The sequence below is a fragment of the Phoca vitulina genome, unplaced genomic scaffold (assembly GCF_004348235.1).
Source record: "Phoca vitulina isolate PV1807 unplaced genomic scaffold, GSC_HSeal_1.0 scaffold19, whole genome shotgun sequence".
Taxonomy (NCBI): Eukaryota; Metazoa; Chordata; class Mammalia; order Carnivora; family Phocidae; genus Phoca; species Phoca vitulina.
This window is the reverse complement of record NW_022589722.1, coordinates 6,149,246-6,168,858: the sequence shown is the minus strand read 5'-3', so window position 1 is coordinate 6,168,858 and position 19,613 is coordinate 6,149,246. Positions and strand designations below refer to the sequence as shown.

Here is a 19,613-nt window from a genome sequence, read left to right as displayed (position 1 = left end):
ATTAAAAACCACACCTTTTTACTTTCTTCTGGAACACTGTTCTTACAGTGCTCTTTCTAGCAGTCTCTATAGGGTCCTGACTTTTCCTGCCTTCAATTTCCTCTAGTCTCTGCTTTTTTAAAAAAAATTAAATAAAAGTCTCTTTTTGTTTGTTTGTTTGTTTACTTGACTGTGCTTCCATTTTAACTCTCTCCTTCCTCTTTCTTGGCAACTTTTAGGTCAAGCATTTGCCATTGGCAGACAGTCTTGAAGAAATCATACTAAGTCATTTCAGCCTCTATCTTTGATATAAAAGACATGGGGTAATGAACCTTAAATGTCTTCTTGTAAGAAAGTTCTTTAATTCTAAAAGTATGTTTTTAAAGATTTGCAATTCTAGAGAATTTTTATAACTAAAAACCTACATAAGAGATAACTTGGTTAAACTCCTTATTTTATAAAGGAGAAATTGATTATTGTTTAGGATATAGTATGTGACTGAACAATATATTTTTCTCATTAATTTATATTTTTCCAATTCATAACATCAATATATAGTATATGAGCTACTAAATAGGGATCAGTAGCCATTATTTTTAAGAAAATGAAGCATAATTCTGTAAATATATATAGTGTAATACCATTCTATCAATATTATACTTTTTTTCAAGGTATCTGGCATTTAATACACTCTGTAATTGCTGCACTAAAACTGCAGTTTGAGAAATGTGGGCATCTATTGTGCACATCAATTATGATAGCAGCAGGTATAAGCTATTTTGACATATTTACTCCTTAACTGGGTAGAACAGGGAACCAAAGAATGTCAAAAATATCCAACATGTACACAGCACTTACTACATGTTCAGATAGTGTCTTATTTATAAATAAATGAATATATATATATATATATATGTATATGTATGCGTGTATATATATATATATTTTGTATATCAACTTATTCAGTCTTCACAACAACCCTGGGAGATACCTATTTTAAAGATGAACAACCAGAGGTTCAAAGAAGTCAAGTACCTTGCCGAGGTATGTGGAAAATTTGGAATTCAAATACAGGCAGTGTGGACCACGTTTTTCTTCTAAGGGTGCTTTCTTCTGTCTCATGTCAGGATCCTCTTTTCTGTCCGTCTCCCAGCTTTGCTTGTCTCTTTGCTTGATGAACTTGATGGCTCTGTCATTTCAGCAAGATGGCCACCTATGATCCTGACGGGAAGATACAAACTTTCCCTTGTTTCCAGGTGAAAAGTTCCAGGAGGGAAAGTAGTCAGGCTAGCCTGATCTCTGTGGCCAAGAAAATGTGGTGCTGTGATTGGCTAGGTTTCAGTCACTTGACAAGCCTTTACCGGGCAGTGATCCATCCCACTAACACCACTTCAAGATAGGTATTAATTTTAAAAATAACAATCTTTGAAGTGGATTTTAGAGTGGGCTAAATGAGAATTGAAAACTGTGAGAAGTCAACTTACCCCGTTCTCTATTTTTATTTTGTTTTGTTTGTTTGTTTCTGGGGAGTGTCATTCAAACCCAAATTTTGAGAGCCAAAGAGAATCTCAACCAGGTTCCTTGAGTTCTCAGTTAATTGAGCTGACACAGCTCTTTTCATCTGGCCCCAGGAGTTCTTGTGGCCCCAAATCTTTCATGGCCTCAAAGAATAAGCTTAGTATAGTGTACCTGCCTCTAAATACATTGAGAGAGAGGGGGGAAGGAAAGAGTTTTGGTATGCCTTATGAGTGTTTCTCACCTTCTGATATTTTCAAAATAAAAACTTAGTGAAGAGTTGTATTTTTTCCCCAATCTCCTTAGACATCAGACTGATGTTTCCTTGAGTGGAAAATGATAAAAAAGACAGATTTTTATCACAGGATGCTTGGGCTTTACACATTTTATTATTTATGTATTATACAGTTTACCAAATTCTGTTTGCTCAAGAATGCTGTGCTTATGAAATAATTATGTAAAGAACCTAGAGCATAAGAAAAACATCACTATAGGTCTTTTTCCTTCCTGTAAGATTAGAAATGGGTAGAAAAAGGATCAGTCATCAGCATTCCTTTCCTAAGTCTAATTTGATGTATGTCACTTCCACATACTTGTTCCCAATGTTTTTAAAAACAGGGAGTCCAACATGATGCCAAGGTCAATGGTTTACAAAATATGGTTTCCCAGACTAGCATCATCACCCTTACCTGGGCACTTAGAATTGCAAATTCTGGGGCCTGATCCCCAGACCAACTAACTGAATCAGAAACTCTGGGTAGGTGGGGCCCCAGCAATGTTTTAACAAGCCCTCCAGGTGATGCCCATATATACTGACCTAAAAACCACTGTCAGAGGGACTTTGTCTCTCCCTTTTGCAGGGCCTCCTTACCTCCTTACCTTACCCTTTTGCAGGGCCTCCTTACCTCTCAGTGATAATGGACTGCATTCTTTACTAATTAGTATCCAAACAGAAATTTATACTAGAGAGTTAACAATCGATTCCATATGATTCTCTTCTCAAACACAGAATGTATCATCAGCTCTTGAACAGAATTGGGGAAATATTTCTTGGCTTAGATATTTTGTGCTTGCCGACGACACTCTGATTTGACATCAATATTATGTTCTTCCCTGCATCTTGCTTGTGGTATAAGGTGTTTATCCCTTTGGGGACTGCTATGGTCTGCTTCAGTGGCTGATCCATAAATTCAATGGGATTCTTTTCACAGTTTAATTTCTTATTGGGTGGAGATCTCAGTTTGTCCTTGCACTGCCCATGTAAAATATAAACATGAAAACAGTGAAATAAATTATTAAGGGCCATTTTTGGTGACTCCTCTGGGCAATTTTCAGGAATGCCTTGTGAAGGCACTATTCATCATTTTTTTCTGACAATATGTCTCTAGTGTATTATTCATAAATATTTGATGGACTTGCAGGCTAGAATCTCCTAGTAGATGATGTAAGATGCCATGTTTTTGTACCAACCAGTTGGATCATCGCGCATAAAAACCAGTGTACACCAGTCCATTGATACAGTATACTCAGCTTAGACTCAATATACCACAAAGCCCCGTGGTAGACAGGCAAGTCTTGTTGATTCAGGTAGGGTTAGTTTTGTTATAACAGTTGAAGTTATGCATCATTATGCATTTACTCCCTAGTTTTAAGAGTGAGTCCATACTTACTCACCTAAGTAGCTTAATAGCCTGACAATGCAGATAAGTAGTTCAACAATGTATACTTTTCTGCTGTAAAAGACAAGCATTAGCCGCATATTTACATTAGGTCTATATGACAGGGTCTATCTATATCCATTTATTTTGGCTACAAATAATACTCAGTTGAGTCTCTCCAAGAAAAAAACATTGAAGTAGAACATAGGAATCCATTTTCCAATGTCTTAGCTAGGATGTCACAGTGTTTTTATTGCATCATTCAAAAACTTGTGCAAGAGTTCCTTTCAACTGGGAACTTGGGGTATAGAAGTCACTGTTGATATACAGTTCATGAAACCAGCTTTTGAGCACTGAATTATGTTACAGGCATTGACTGTGGAGCTGAAGAGATGCTCTGAAGAAGCATCCCATGGGAAAACTTAGAGTTGGGATGGGCTTGGCAGTATACCACACACACACTTGGGTGCAAGTGCTTGGAAGTCTGCTCCTATCAGGTGAGCACCATGTAGGCAGTCTTCTCATGAGGACTTAGCTCCCACACAGCTCCTGTCATTCAGACAATGCTTCATTCCTTGGAAACTTCTGGGCCTCAGCTTTACTCATGTGTTTTCTCTGAGCTTAGGGCTCCCAGCATTCAGGCTTTCCTCCATGTTCTTCCTTTCTTCCCAGACTGTTTTGGCATCCTATACAAACTCCTTATTTACCCCTTTATACAAAAACTCTCTTCTCTCCTTATGTCTCTTTTTGGACAATAAGGTCGATCCTGTTTATCTGTTCAAACGTGAACCCCCATTATTAGTAACAACAAAACTGCTTCCTCCTCTCCACTAGAGGGCAGTGAAAGCTCAAGCTTCCTAAAGACCATTGTTTGGTATCCTGTGGATAGTCCTGGGGCTCTCAGGTGGCTTTAATCAGATGTCTTGGGTTTTAAAATGGGTGAGGAAGAGGGTGTTCAGGAGTAGGAATCAGAAGCAATATAAACTTCCATTTCATTTGGAGAAATATTTTATTCCTGAAATCTAGCCAATGGGCTTTTCTACCTGCAACCAGTGTATGAACAAAGGAAGCTATGGATGGCCTGAGTGTGCTATCAAAGGATTCTGAGTGCACTGTATGAAAACTTCAGCTGAACTGTCACGGATATAACAAACGGTCCCTTGACTCCAGGCTGACCAGGCAACAGTGACCTCTATGGTCTGACTTGAAAAGATTATTCAGGCCTGTCCTATTCCTGCTTCTGTAAACTTAAATTTGGAATAAGAAACAGGTGAAATGTTTTCCAGTTACTCGTCAGAGTTTAAGGTGAAAGTTATGATACAGAGAAAAGGCCCAGGGAAGCTATGAAGGGCAAACTGAAGTTCCATGGAAGCGGAAGATGGCGGGGCAGCTGATGCGGTGTCCAGAAGCAGGTGCAGCCTGGGAAGGAGGAGAAAACAGGAGAAATAGGTGATTGGAGCTTCCCATAGGTTTCCACTTACCATATATGTGTATCTTTACATAACAAGACATGTACTCTCAACCAGTTTTGATTTTAAGAACTCAGCTTCTTTTTTGATATATTTTAAATAGTCACTTGAGCCTTTTTTGGGTCATTCTATACCAGGTTCCTCTTGTTCCTCATAGTATTCACAACCTTATCCTTCCAAAGCCCTTCGCTCAATAATTAGAGCTAAAACTTTTTGCAGTATCCTTTCTTACTGCTGCCAACAGTACCACTTTCCCAGCACTCTGATGATGGATGGCCATTGCCAAATGGTCTTTCTGTAGAAGTCTGAAAGACTCTTTTTACCAGGGAGGTAGAGAATTTGGTTGATTTATCCAAAGATGATCCCCTTAACTGGTGATTCCCCTACTGGTAATCTCTTAGTTCCTTTTCCTCTTTGCTTCTGACTCCTGGAATGGCCTTCAACTTTTTTTCTTTTTTTGAAATTGTTTTAATTGAAATATATTTGACATATAACATTGTGTAAATGTAAGGTTTACAACATGTTGATTTGATGCATTTATATATTATAATGTCTGCCATCGTAGTGGCAGTGTAGGGGTCTTCTCTTTAAGGCTGGCTTTCTCTGAGAAGTCCATCAGCTATCTGTCTTCTCAGGTCTTCCCTGAACTGGCCAAGCATTATAGGCTCTTGTTTCACCCCACTTATTTCCAGAGGAAGAGAGATTAACTTACTTGTTCCTGCAGGTTCAAGATTAACGCTATAGACCTACTTCCTTAACTTTGAATATACTAGCAAAGCTCAGGATGGAATCGTCCCCTAGACATTCTTTTTATTTGTCACTTGTGCCCTTCAAACTACTTTGACCTCCAGTAAGGAGAAATCATAGACAGTCTGTACCTAGATGTATGTCATAACTTCTCCATATCCTTTATCCTAGGAGCTTGGCCCACAAGAGTCAATCTTCCTCAATGAATAGACATCTTAATAGAGATCTTAAAGTAAAATACCATTGCAATTCACCACACAATTCTATTCTTCTTGACCCTGATTATATTGTATCTATCATATCTGCCTTTTAAGATTCCTTTCATTGAACACTGGGATAGAGCCATATGTTGTGTATTTGGCCCCTTTTATTTTGATACCCTATAGTATCAGTGGTATGAGATAAAAAATAGGGCTCTAACTGCTAGAGTGTGCCATGGTAAAAATATGAGGAAGCTCGTATTGAGATACAGAATAGTTTACATGATAAGCAAAGCTTCAAATCAGGGGTCAATTGAGAAGGGGCCAGTAATTTGAAATAAATTAATTTCAATTTAGAGAAGCAAATGATCTTTAGACCATCTGCAAATTTGCTATATGGGATTTCCTTTTTAGTAACAGATTATTTTATAAGAATGCCACCTGTACTCTTTTAATAGCCCTTTAATTGATTTCTCTCATTCACTTTCTTGTCCCATGGTCCACTTAATACCATGATGTGTTGTTTTTTACCAAAATACAGAGGCAATCAAGTCAGTTCCGTTTTCAGAAACTTGCAGGGGTTTTCCATCGTTAAGCAAGACCATCACACACATCCAAGGTCATTTTAAGCATCTAGATTGATCCATGCTCTAGAGTGTGTCCACTAGTTCTTTTTAAATTGCAAACCTCACCCTAAGTTAGCCCTTTAGTGACTGCCAGCACCCTACTGAGTAGTGAAGCTGAGGCCAATATGCATAACTGTTCACAATCTAAACTGCCTGAGGGTCCCTTAACAAAGAAGTTTGGCCATGTCTCTGTTTTTCATGATGATCCTTTGTCCGGAATAGTCTTCCTTTTCTCTTCGGATAATTTCTTTTCATTCCTCAATACCTAGCTGAGGATGACTCCACGCTATGTTTTATTACTTTGATGTGGCAAAACTATGTGTATCTTCCTCCCCAAAATTGAAATTTTGAAATTTCTTATCTTTGTGTCCCCAGCAGAGCTTTGTGTCCAGCGTATTATATGCTTCACTGAAGGACTTGTGCTGGAGACAGAGAGAAAAGAGAGTGTTTAGCTGTCAGCCCTTTCAGGGATTAACTCAGCTGCAGAAAGCCACCTTGGCCAAAGTCATGCCCCTTTCAGGGTTCCTCATTCAATGAATATTTAATAAAGGGCATAGAGGTCTGGCTATTTGCTTCAATTTGGGACAACTCTAAAGGCCAGTCTAGCTTTAGAGCTTCCTGTAGAATCGCCCAATCTTGTTGTTGGACATGCAATGCTCCTTGACTTTTCTCTCAACCTTATCCCTCTTCCTAGCCCTCCCTTTCCCAGGTGTTGATATCAAGGCACTGCCTCATGATCTGCACGAAACATTTCATCTCAGACTCTACTTACTGAGGAACTCAACCTGTAACTGGTATCAGGAGTGATCCAAGGAAGCAGGAGATACCTAAGAGTTTCACAACTGGATCATTTGCCTTCCGGCTAGTAATAGAACCCCAACTCTGGTATTTGTTGGGCACGGATAGCTTCTGGCACAAAGTGATAGTCTAACATCTTTTAAAGCTTCCACCAGTGTGAATTGGAACGGTATACTAGTACAGTAGTAGAAGGAAATAAATGCATTAGCTGGTGCATTTTGTCAATAGTTTGAGAAATATGGAGAAAACAGTTAATTACAAGGTCAGTGAAACTGAGTGGCTCTTTCTAAGTTTAATTGACTCTCTAGAAAATGATAACAAGCTGAGAGTGATTAATCACCAATTGAAAGCTAATATGAAAGTCAGAGGGCCATTTTGGTAGCATGCATAAAAGCTCTCATTTCCTATAGAAGGAATGCAGAGAATACTGAAAGCCAGACTAGAGACTTAATCATTAGAATAACTGAGCTAAAAGAAAGTTTCAACTCTCAAACAGGGCAGGTCTGCTATGAAGTTCAGGGCCCTTATTGGGAAATAATGGTATCATAACATTGGGATAAGGACATCTGCATTGATGCTCTGACGAAATACTGAATCCCTACATTCATCTAGTATCTTGGAGCCAATATAAATGATCCACCACTCCCTATCAAAAGCTAGATCTCCCCACTTTCTTGAAGACAATGCAGTCTCTTCTACAACAGACCTTTGCCCCTTCTTCTAGCTGTTCCTGCACCTTCCCTTTTGCCCCTAAGTCTGTTACTAGTGTTAAGTAACAGAATAGCCCAGAAAGGAACCTTTTGAGCCCGAGAAAAGAGGAGAGTATATCCTAAAGAAGCTTCAAGACCTAGAAGCTAGAGAGTACGCGTGGGAAGTGGGTTTTTGGGGTGTTTGATCACTGGAGCTAGAAGATGAAGACTGATAAGAGAGAGTTTATGATTTCGGAACATTTGCACAAGATATTGGATTTGACACTATGAAGAAAACCCCAGAGAGATGGTGCAAACTCCCTATTGAGATGGCTCCTGGACACATGACAAAAGTGCTATACTGAGTGAAGTTGAGTGCTAGAATTGCCATAGCAGATGGTATAAAAAGGGTTTAAAATGTTCAGGGAAGTGGGTATGGAAGAATGGAAATACTATGCACAGCTTCAAGACCCTACAGATGATTACCATGCCCAGAGGATAGACATTTTACCATGATCAGACAGAGTAATCTAGTAAGGAAGGAACCAGAATGACACAGAAGTTTAGTGGCAGTTCTGTCATGACTATAGGAAAACCTGATACACAGCCAGGCTCACTTTCAGAAATGGGAATGATAAAAAACCCCAAACATAGAAACCAGGTCGTAGGGCTTCTAGTGGCACCAGAAGCCACTGGAGATGCAATTATTATAATGAGTGACAAGATCAGAGGGTCAGACATAGGGCCTGACCCACAGAGAATTGTGGAAATGGTCAATAGAATATGGAGTCCTAAAGGGAGAAACAGATGATAGTACTACTCAATTTATGCATAATCGGGAGATGAAGGGTTGTTGTCCCAGTAAAAGTAATGACCCCTTGCTGTATACATTTCTATTGCTGATGTAAAGAATTAACACAAATTTAAGAGTTTAAAACAGCACAAATTCATTATTTCACAGTTCTGTAGGTCTGAATTCTGGGTACAGCGAGGCTCAGCTAGAGTCTCACAAGACCCAAATCAAGAGGTTGAGAGGGCTGCATTTCTTTCTAGAGGCTCCAGGGATGAATCTGTTTCCAACCTCATTCAGATTGTTGGCCAAATCCAGTCCTTCATGGTTATGGGACTGAGGTTGTCATTTGTTTGCTCGCTGTCAGCTGGGGGTCACTCTTAGCTCCTAAAGGCCACTCTCTTGTTCCTTCACGTGGGATCCTACACCTCAGAGATAGCAGCAGTTCACTGAATCCTTATTCCATTTGGAATGTCTTATACTCCCCTTTTTCTGCATCTTTCTTTCCTTCTTCATGCACATCTCTGTGACTCTGTCTGAGAATGTTCTCTACTTGAAAGGGCTTGTGTGATTACAAGCCCAGATAATCCAAGATAACCTCCTGATTATAAAGTCCAGCTCCATAACTTATTTACATTGGTAATGTCCCTTTTGCCATCGAACATAACATATTCACAAGTTCCAGGAGTTAGGGTGTGGAACCTGGTGGGTTCATGCTATTTTTCACACTTGCCCAATTTTTGTATCCAAACCAATTTTCAGACCCAATCCTATTGACTGAAGAAGAGGTGATTCCCAGGAGGAAACATCTTGCAGTACCTTGGCAAATGAACACAGTAAAGATTTTCCCATCTGTTCCCAAAGGTAACTATGGCTATTTACTCCAGTAAATACTGTGCAATGGGCAAAGGGCAATGCTCATACACTTGGAGGACTATTGAACATACCAATCATGGTCCTAGTTGAGTGTGGGCATATGGGGCCAGGACATAAATGGAGTTCTGGCCAAGATCCAACCCACAGTGGGTCCACTGAGTCCATAGACACATAGGTGGTTATTTTCTCACTCTCTGAATCTATAATTGGGATAGATGTACTTGGTAATTGGGATGACTCTCACATCAAGTCCTGGTCCTGTGGGGTAGGAGCTATCATAGCGGGAAAGGACAATGAGAACCCTCTGAAATTTCCCCTCTCCAAGACTGTACATAAAAAATAATTATCTCTGGGCAAATGGTGGCTACAGAGCCTCCGCCTAAAGCTCATAAATTGTTTGGTAAGTAACTAGCACAAGTTTCCACATATCATTAAATCAGAACAGGATGATGTACTTTAGGTTAAAAAAGTAGGAGTGGGCCTCTTAGAGCACTGGAAAATCCCATGGAAGGCACTGCTAAAGCTCCAGCTTCCTTGTGTATAGAGCCCATGGGATGCCCTAATAATCAGCCTGCACCCAAACTCTCAGTGTCTACCTCCCAGACAAACCAACCTGCTACATATATTCTATCTACTCAACCAACATTGTTGACATGCACATAACTAAAGTTCCTTTGTAATGTGATGCTAGTATGCTCTATTCCTCAATATGCATTCCTCCCAGGTCAGTTTAAGCAATCAAGGCTAGTCCCCTGGACTGACTAGGGGCCAGCCCTTTCACTACCTTCACAAGGTATTCTGAATCCAGTAACTTCTGATCTTCACCACTATTGCCACAGTTCTTTTATCTGTACTTCTGCCTCAGACTCTTATCTCTATTTCTGCATTTGCCTCTGTAATTGATTCTCTGCAAAAAGAGTGATCTTTTTTCAAAATGTAAATCAGATCACACCACTCTTCTCTTCAAAACCATTCAATGCCTCCCTTAGAACAAAATCCAGCATCCTTACCAAAGCCTATATAAGACACTTCATGATCTGTCTTACTTGTTAACTTTCTAATTCAGTTCCTTACATACTCTATTTTTCTTATTCTGTTCTAGCCACTTTGCCTTCCACAGAGTTTCTTGAACATGCCAAGCTCATTCCTGGCTCAGAGCTTTGGATTTGTTCTTTCTCTGTATAGAAACAGATTTCCTCAGATATTCACATGGTTCCCTCCTTCAGTTCACTCAGGTGTCTGCCTAAAAGTCACGTCCTCAGAGATTCCTTCTTTCCCCACCCAACCCAAAATTCCTCCTTTAAAATATACCTATTCTTCCTTCTCTCTGACTCTACTGTATTTTTGTTCATAGAAGTTGTCATAATCCGACATTATATGTTTTGATAATTTGTGTACTTTTGGTTTCCCCAACTGGAATATAAACCCTGCGAAAAGAAGGGCTTCATTTAGTTTAATGCTGTAGTATTTAAAAATACCTAGAACATTCCTGTTTATGGGAATAGGGAGCAAAATTATTTTGCTTCTTTTATAATAAATAACAAGAAGAATAACAATCCAACCTCTTTTAGGGTTCCCAAACCCAATTTCAATGTCGGGGAGCTTCCCCCCACACAACACCCAGCAATTCTCTGACCCAGCAGGGTGTTAAAAGATTTCAACTCAATTCTGACACTGTCTACCCAGAGATAGTAGCAAATCCCACAGGATGAGGGCCCACCCCCCCCTTTCAGAGGCCAGTCGCAAGCACCACCACCACCACCACCACCACCCCCCTGCTGGTACCTGTGCTTCTGATCAACCTGATGAGGGAGCAGAAAGCAAGCTGAAGACCAAGCATAAGCTGACACCCTGCAACTTCCCCCAACCCCCCACTCCTGGGTGGGACAGGTGTGACATTCTTCCAGGGATCTCCCAGCTATCTTAATGTTAATACCTTGCTAGAGGGGAAAACAACCTTAACTTGATAATGACAAGGCCTATGGTATCTTGTAGGTCCTCTTTAGCATATGAAAGTTCTTTTGAAACCTCCCTTTTTCCTTACCTCCCCCAACCGCATAGTATATAATCACCCACCCCTCACAACCCCAGGGCAGCAGCTCTTTCTGCCCACAGGTCCTGTCCCTGTGCTTTAATAAAATCACCATTTTGCAGCAACAACAACAACAAAAAAAAAACAAAAAAACCCCACCTAGAACAGTGCTTGGCAACATTAGATGGGCTCCCTAAGTATTTGTTAAGGAAATAAGCTATTCAGCAAGTGGCCCAAATTGGTCAATGACATGTGAGGGGAAATATATTACGTGTCTTCTGAGGAGGGTTCATCATTCCTAAGATAGACCCATAGGAAGAGACAAGATTCTCTCTTCTTCCTCTGGATGCGACTGAAAACGTGAGGCTTAGGCTTGCCTCAGCTACCTTTGAATCAGCCCGAGGAAGAAACCTATGCAAAGACTGAAGGATGTGAAAAAGTAAAAAGAACTTGGGTCCTTAGTGATCTCAGTGAACTGCTGACTTAGCTCTATTGAAGCCATCCCGCCCTACTAGGGGTGTGTAATTGTGTAACTGCTTATGCCAGTGTTCTTAAGGATATCATTTCATTCATGATTTCATTCCTCATAGCCAAGAGCAATCTGGCTGATGCAGGTACCTTTTCTAGCCCTACAACACAATTGCACACACCTGACTCTTCAGATACTTAAGACTCCAGCTGTCCAGCTAACTGCTCATCTTTGCTTTTGCTCAGCTATTTCTCCAATTCCTGGCTTCTACACATGTAAAATTCTACTAGCCTTAACACTTCCTCTTATGTGGTCCAACTCAGAAGTTTCCTTCCCTTTCATGCTTTCCCTCACTGCTGCATTACAATCACTCTGCAATAACCTTATAACTCCTTGCTTACTTTCTTCCTGGCTCCTATTAATTCAAGCTTCATTTTACAGTTATTTCTCTGCATTCTTACCTACATTCATTCAGTTAGCCATTTATTCATTCACCAATTTTTATCGAGTATTTATGGCCAGACTTCAGCCATATATCAGTAAATAAACATACAAAAATTTCTGCTCTAATAGAGCCTACATTCTTGTTGGTGAGGATGAGAATATTCATTCAATAAATAAATTAATTAATTAATGAATTAATTAATTAGTACATCATGGAATACATAGTTTGAGGAAAAATGACACAACAGCAGGGTGGATATATAATACCAAGGTATATGTTGGGGGGCGGGTTGCAATTTTTAAAAGGGATAGTTCATAGAAGTGGTTCAGGGAGGAGGTTCAGCTCATTTGCAAGGTGACACAGGAGCAAAGACTTTAATGAGTGGAAGCAGTGAGCCATCTACTTAGGAGAGAAGTACCCTCATGAGTTTGAGGAATAGCAAGAAACCTTCATGCCCAGAGCAAAATGAGTACACTGGTAAAATAAAGAACACATTTTCAGCACCTCACCCTGTCCTGAGAACCTATCACAGTCACTCAACTACTGAACTTTCAATAAGTGATTGCAGAAAGCGCATTTTGTTTTGTATCAACTAGTTGTTTTGTTGATTGAATTAAAGATCATTTGCATCAAGAATTAAAACAGCCCTCATTTAACATTTTAATAGTATGTAGTATGGGTCAGATATATTTTTTTTACCATTCAGGGAATTTTCCTAAGATAATTACAGGTCCAGTGTTTAAACTTGCATACTTTAGTCTTAATTTATCCCACCTCAGCATTAGCCCCAGATGTCAGATGCATCATCTCGAGGCTAGCAGATATCAAAATCATACTTAGAGGTAACATAAGCCACGTTGCAAGATGAATGATCCAAAGAGATACTCCCTTTGCTGATGCTTTGACTTTTGCTCTTGCTCTGGACTGACACACTGCTGTTCATAATTAAAGATTTCATCCTGGTCACTCCAGGTCCATGGTAACATTAGTCATCAAGTGTGCACTTTGGTGTAAGCCCATGTCAGCTTCCATGAGTCACCATATCATGGTCATTGCTCTTGTCCACTCTGTTCCAATAGCATCACTCTAGGCACCTGGCCAAGAACTAGATTATCTTTTATCATTGTCTCAGAGAGCCCTTTATCATTCCCATTGCCTATTGTGAGGAGTGGAACACAGCCACCTGCCAAGATATGTCTCCAGGACTATTCCACTCCACCCAGGACAATCCAGGCCTAGGTGATTAAGACTGCATCGTAAGTCTGGGCATCTGTACTTAAACATCATTTCCTGTAGGTCAGGGCCATCTCAATCCATCAGGGATAGTCTAAGGATATTTTGGCCCAAAGTGTTTGGATCCCCTTTCATGGTTTTCTATGAATATGTATATACCCTTGTGAAGTACCCATTACACTCCTCCCCCCCCTTTTTTTTCAGGAAAAATGGCTGCCTGATTGCTTTACATCCTCATAATTAAGAAATCATTCAAGGAATTCTTCTCAAAACCAAAGATCTGTTTCAAGGTGTTTTGCTCTCACCAAGCTAAACAGAGAAGCTAGACACCTTTAAATGGCAGCTACTCTAGTTAAATCATACTCATTAAAATGGTTTCTTTTGTATATTACCCATTTCTATATATATTCTAATTAAAACTTTTTAAAAACTAATTCATAGAAAATATGTTTGATTACTGTAATTAGTAAGCTGTCAAGAAGAAATCAGAAAAATATATGTTTGAAAGAAGTTGTATGAATGATTACATTTGTAAGAAGCTGTATGCGTTATTATAAGGAACTAAATCATAATCACATTTAAAATTATTATTTCTATGAAGTTAAGCTCAGATGTTTCACTTGTGATTGTCAGGGCCCAGGGACAGGAATAGCCAATAAACCTTCATGTTAAAGTCACTCTGTCTGGATAAGCATACTGGTTTTATCATCAGATACATTATGCTGGTTGCAGGAAAGTTTATTACAATGAGATATAAATTCTATAGCTTGTTTTAACTTTTTAGCAAAACTCTCTAAATATAGATGACTGATAAATCTAGATATAGACATAGATGGTATGCAGAGATATATACACACATATATATATATATTTGTGCATTCTATCAACATTTACTGAATACTGAACTATAGGCTAGATGTTCTAAGGTACGGGGGATGTGTTTGTGAACAAGACAAAGACCGTTCCCACAGAGCTTCTATTCCACTCAGAAAGAAAGACAATAAATATACAAACAAATAATGTAAGAGTGATGAATGGGAAGGATGTTACTTAGTTAAAATGGTCAGAGTACTGTAAGGAGGTAACATTTGAATTCAGACCAGGTTGAAAAGGATTCAGTCATGTGGATGATTCCAGAAAGAATGATTTCAAAATGGAAAAAGAAAATGATACAGAATGCAGTTATAGGTATCATTGCACTGAGGAAGCTTCGACTGCTTTCAAATTCTTTATGTAAATATACAGAGTCATATTTAACCTTAACTCTGTCTTTCAAGAAAATAGTATCCCCAGGTTATGATTACAAAATTCCCCATGAAACCTATCACTGTCACTTTCCATTGTGGTTATGCAGCAGATACTATTTTGGATGTTTGGATGATCCAATTGCTACCCTCTATGGTCTCCACAGAGGTGACCATTTGACACAGTTCTGGCCAGTAGAATATTAAAAAAAAAAAGCAAACTGAATGGGGCTTCCCAGAAGCCTTTTGCTTTTCTGAGTAAATGGCTTTTGCTCATTTACAGTTATAGTATCTCTGAGATGAGGACCATGAGAAAAAGCCAAGTGAATCATGGAGATTCTGGATACTCCTAAGCTGAGGAACCATCACCATTAGTTGTCAATGTCCAGATTTCATATTATATGTAAATAAATAAATCTTTATTCAAACTATTATTATTTGAATGTCCTCTTACTTTGAGCTGAAGCATTCCTAACTGATACAAGCATGTACTGTGCTCTGACCTTGATCATATTCTTGATGCCTTCTATTCATTCTTCCTTGCTATGCCCTCACTTCAATCAAATAATTTTTTCTTCAGTGACAGGGAACTAAAGTCTTGGAGAAAATATTTAACTTTATGTTTTTTATGCATACTCAGATTTGATGCTTATACTGTTTTATTATCAATGATTTTAAAAATTTTACTTGTTAAAACACTTCCTTCATATTTATTTCTACAAAGAAAAAGTAAGCATTATGTTTATTTTAGATATTTTTTTCATAGATGTAGCATTGATTAAGTCTTAGAACTGAAACATACATATTATCATCTTTCAAAATTTTATGGATTATAAAATCAGAGCTGGGAAAACCCTTCTCTAGAGTTATAAAGTATGCTTTAGATGGGGTTTCTCATGTCTCTTGAGGTAATTCTGCTTTCACACAAATTGTTCAAGAAAGATGACTGAGTCTAGAAAGGGAAGAAGGAGGTGAGTCATTCTTTCTATCCCCGCAGAGAATAAATAAGTCACTGAATTTAGCATCTTGATTTGGTGTTCCCAAAGCATTGACTTTCTTACGTTTTTTTTTTTATATTTACATTTGAAAATAAAGCCAAATAACCAATTATATTAACAAACATTCACTTTATCTGTTAAATTATTTTTTAAAGATTTGAAAATTTTCCCAGTTTTATGAAATTTAATTATTTTATATGTCTTCTATTTGGAAATTATTGTTAGTGAAAGTTACTAAAACCAAATATTTTAAACATACTCCTGTATTCTAAGTTTGTTAGATAAAGTAAGAGGAGACCCAATGGTGAGAGAATAATGAATTAGTGAGTCAGAAATCCGAAGGTCAGCTTCTTTTTGCTTTTGTTTTTTTTTTAAACAACCTCAGACAAATGGTTTCACCCTTTTAAACTTGTGTTATACATGATCATTTGATTTGTCTTCTACCACATGTACTCATTCAATGACATTAATTTTGAACCTAGAGGAACTCTATGCCAGCCTCTGTAGAAGAAAATTAGAGATATATATTTCTATGACATAGTCATTTCTTTTAGGCATTTTAAAATCTAGCTGAGTGAATAAATAAAGTATATGTAAAACAGTCTATGCTATGTTTTATGAGTGGTACTTACCAAAATAACTATAGGAAATCATAAAGATCTCTTCCAGTTAGGTGATCAGGAAAAATTTTACAGAAGAGGTATATTTTGAACTTTGGCCTTGATGTTTTTGAAAGCACTGGGAGTATGGATTCTAGAGTAAGACTTTTTCTGTTCAATTCAGCTCATCTGGAAAGTATGGCTACTTATTTGCAGACATAATGATACCTATTTTATAGGGCAGTTGAAAGCTTTGAAGAATTTCATATATGGAAAGTCTTAGAACAGTGTGCCTTTTGTTGTATGTACTTAAAAATGTTGACTATCATTTTAACAGGAGGAGAGGTATGAGAGGTATGGTGAGCATCTTAAACAAGAGGAATCACAAGAGTAGATACCATTAGGAAGACTCAGTTGACCTATTGTGTTAGTTTCCTAGGGCTGCTGCAACTCATTAGACAAATTAGACAAACAGGGTGGCTTATAACAAGAGACACTTACTTTTTCACAGTCCTAGAGGCCATAAGTCTGATATCAAGGTGTCAGTAGGGGTCACACTCCATCCAAAGGCTTTAAGGGAAAATCCTTCCTTCCTTCTTCCAGGTTCTGGTGCCTCCTGGTGTTTCCTGGCTTGGATAATTTCCAATGTTCCAATTTCTGCCTCCATCTTCACATGGCTTTCTCCCATGTCTTCTCCCTGTCTCTTCTCTTATAGGGACACTTGTTGTTGGATTTAGGGCCACTCTAATCCAGGATGACCTCATCTTGAGGTCCTTAATTACATCAGCAAAGACCCCTTTTCCAAAGATGATCACTTTCACAGATTCTAAGTAGACATATCTTTTAGGGGGTTGCCATTCAGCCGAATACACCTATTTATAGAAATTTAAAAGTATATACAGGGAGCTTTAGAATAGAGCTAGAAAAGTAAGAAGTGGCTTCCAATAACTGGGCACAAGGTTAATAATTTTACAGACATTGGAAATCTATTGAAAACTTGAGGGACAATATGAGGGCTGCAATTTGGAAAGATTAAGCTGGTGGAAGAGTGCAGAATTTGCTGAATAAGGAAGAAATGGAGACACATGTAAGGAAACTCACAGTGGAGTTAAGACTTGGTCCAGGGTCATGATGCTGGAAATTAGAAAAACATTTTGAGGCAAAAATTTAAAGACTTTGGTGGAAAATTGGTTTTGAGTGGTTAATATGGGAAAAAAGGGATCCTCTCAGATTTAAGTGTTAATTACTCAGAGAATGCTCGTAGCATTTTCAAAAGTAAAATTAAGCCCAGAGAGGGAGCTATGGTGAGGAGAAAGGAGAAGACATTTTTGTGGGGCATACTGAATTTGTGTTGGGGATTCAGGACTATAACCCAGAAAAGAATGACTTGAGATAGAGATTTGAGAGTCATTTTATAATTATGATTCATGAAACGATGAGATTAGATAATGTTCCTCAGAAAGTTTATAGCCAGAGGCTTTGAGAGACTCTGTTCAGAGGTAGTCCTTAAAATGCCATATATGGTAATGTTATTTGGGAACCTGGCTAACAAAAGAGAGAAACTGTAATTTAAGTCTTATTCAACCATTCTGCCAAAACTCATCCATGTAAGATAAGACAAATATAACAACTTGCCTCCCTCTTCCATCTTTATTAGGCAAATGGCCTAACTTCAATCGGCTTTGTTTCTGGGCTATAACGACTCCAGTGACTATGGTATCTGGTCATCTCAGCAAAAGCTCAGCAAAAGCATTCTGTCAACATTTTGGATCATTTCAATCCATCATCTTGATAAAGGTCAAGCCTGGCCAAAAAAAAAAGTTTTTCTATTCTTTTCACCAACATACTTGCTTTCTCTTTCTTGCAGATCGAAAATATTGATTTGCCGTACTAATGTGACAGCTGATATAAACTTTAGAACATCGTTCAGTATTAATAGCATGGGGATATGCTTTGCCAATAGAGTAATGCTTCTTTTATTAAAGAAAATCTACTCTTGTATTTACTGTATTGTTGTCAAGAACTGTATCAGAGATTTTAAAGAAGTGTATAATCTCTAGAGAGGAAAGACATCAGCAAATAATAAATAACAAATAAATAATATATAGTACATTACTAACTAAAATAATGTCATTGGGTTGGCAGAATAGGGGACAGGAAAGTTGAAGGAAGTTTAGCAAAAAGAGGTAGAGAGGCAATAAAATCTGCAGGATGGACACTTAGCAGGCACATAGTCAGAAAGGACTGTCTCCACATTAGCGTTTCTCAAAGTGTGATTTTTTGGACCACTAGGGCTTGATAAAAAAAGTAGATAGCTGGACCCTAATTCTGAGGATTATTATTCTTTTTCTGAGGGATTCCTATTTGCTCTGCCACTGTGGAAACATTACTCTAAAGGCCCTTTAGGAGAAGCTAGTGAAGAAAGAACCCTTGGCTAAGCAACAGCCAGGAGTGGCCTGAAATAGGCAGTTAGAGCAGCAGCCGCCTCTCCTGCCCTCAGGTCATCTCCACTGAGGACTGGCTCAGCCTAATGGGAAGCAGAATCTCCTTTCAGGCTGCAGTCACCCTAAAGAAAGGTTAAGTGAGCTTTACCTGCAAAGCCAACCAACTGATCCTAATATGGCTCTCCAATCCCCCACAGCTCATCGGAAGTCTGAAATTCCTTCCCTAAATGAAATCTTTTAACCCTTGCAGATCATAAAGAGATAGGGAACTGCTTAAAATGAATGTCTTCTTTGTGGGCAACCAACTGCTGTCAAAGCATGAATTAGATTGTGTATTGTGTGAAATAAAGAAAAATAAGCTTACATTTTGATAGAGGGGATTGTACAGAGACCTGGAGAACAACAGATGACTAACTTAGTATAATGGGGAAAAAATGGGCGTTAGAAAGAGACACAGGTTCCACTCTGGAATTTTATGATGTAGAAAAGATGTTGATTCTTCTGCACTCTCTGCTTCCCATCTTCTGAAGTGGAAATTTTCACCACCAGGATTGGGGAAGCCTCAAGGATTAAATGTGACAGTGTTGTCCTGGCATACTCTAGGTGTTCAATGAGAAATATTTCTTTTTTCTTTCCTGGATTTTAGAAATGTTTTATCCTTAAATGGGGACAAATGATTCAGAAAGTAGAGAAGAACACTATGCAATCACACTTTAAAGACTCCACATTTTGCTCAAGATGTGCCACGCAAATGCAACATGGAAAATGGCAGGTGGAGAGGAGATGACTGAGACTTTAAATA

At 38.6% G+C, this 19,613-nt stretch overlaps 1 long non-coding RNA gene across 6 annotated transcripts in view; it reads right to left on the bottom strand.

Moving 5' to 3' along the window:
- Window positions 1-19,613, bottom strand: part of LOC116639767 — a 247,755-nt gene that overhangs the window by 56,036 nt on the left and 172,106 nt on the right. For 4 of the 6 annotated variants that reach the window (XR_004300921.1, XR_004300918.1, XR_004300917.1 and 1 more), the window contains exons 4-5: window positions 16,869-17,239; window positions 1,015-4,571 (exon numbers count right to left, since the gene is read on the bottom strand). This is a non-coding gene — a long non-coding RNA (uncharacterized LOC116639767). The remainder of the gene's footprint in view (window positions 1-1,014; window positions 4,572-16,868; window positions 17,240-19,613) is intronic. The other 2 variants (XR_004300923.1, XR_004300922.1) reach the window with 2 other exon arrangements.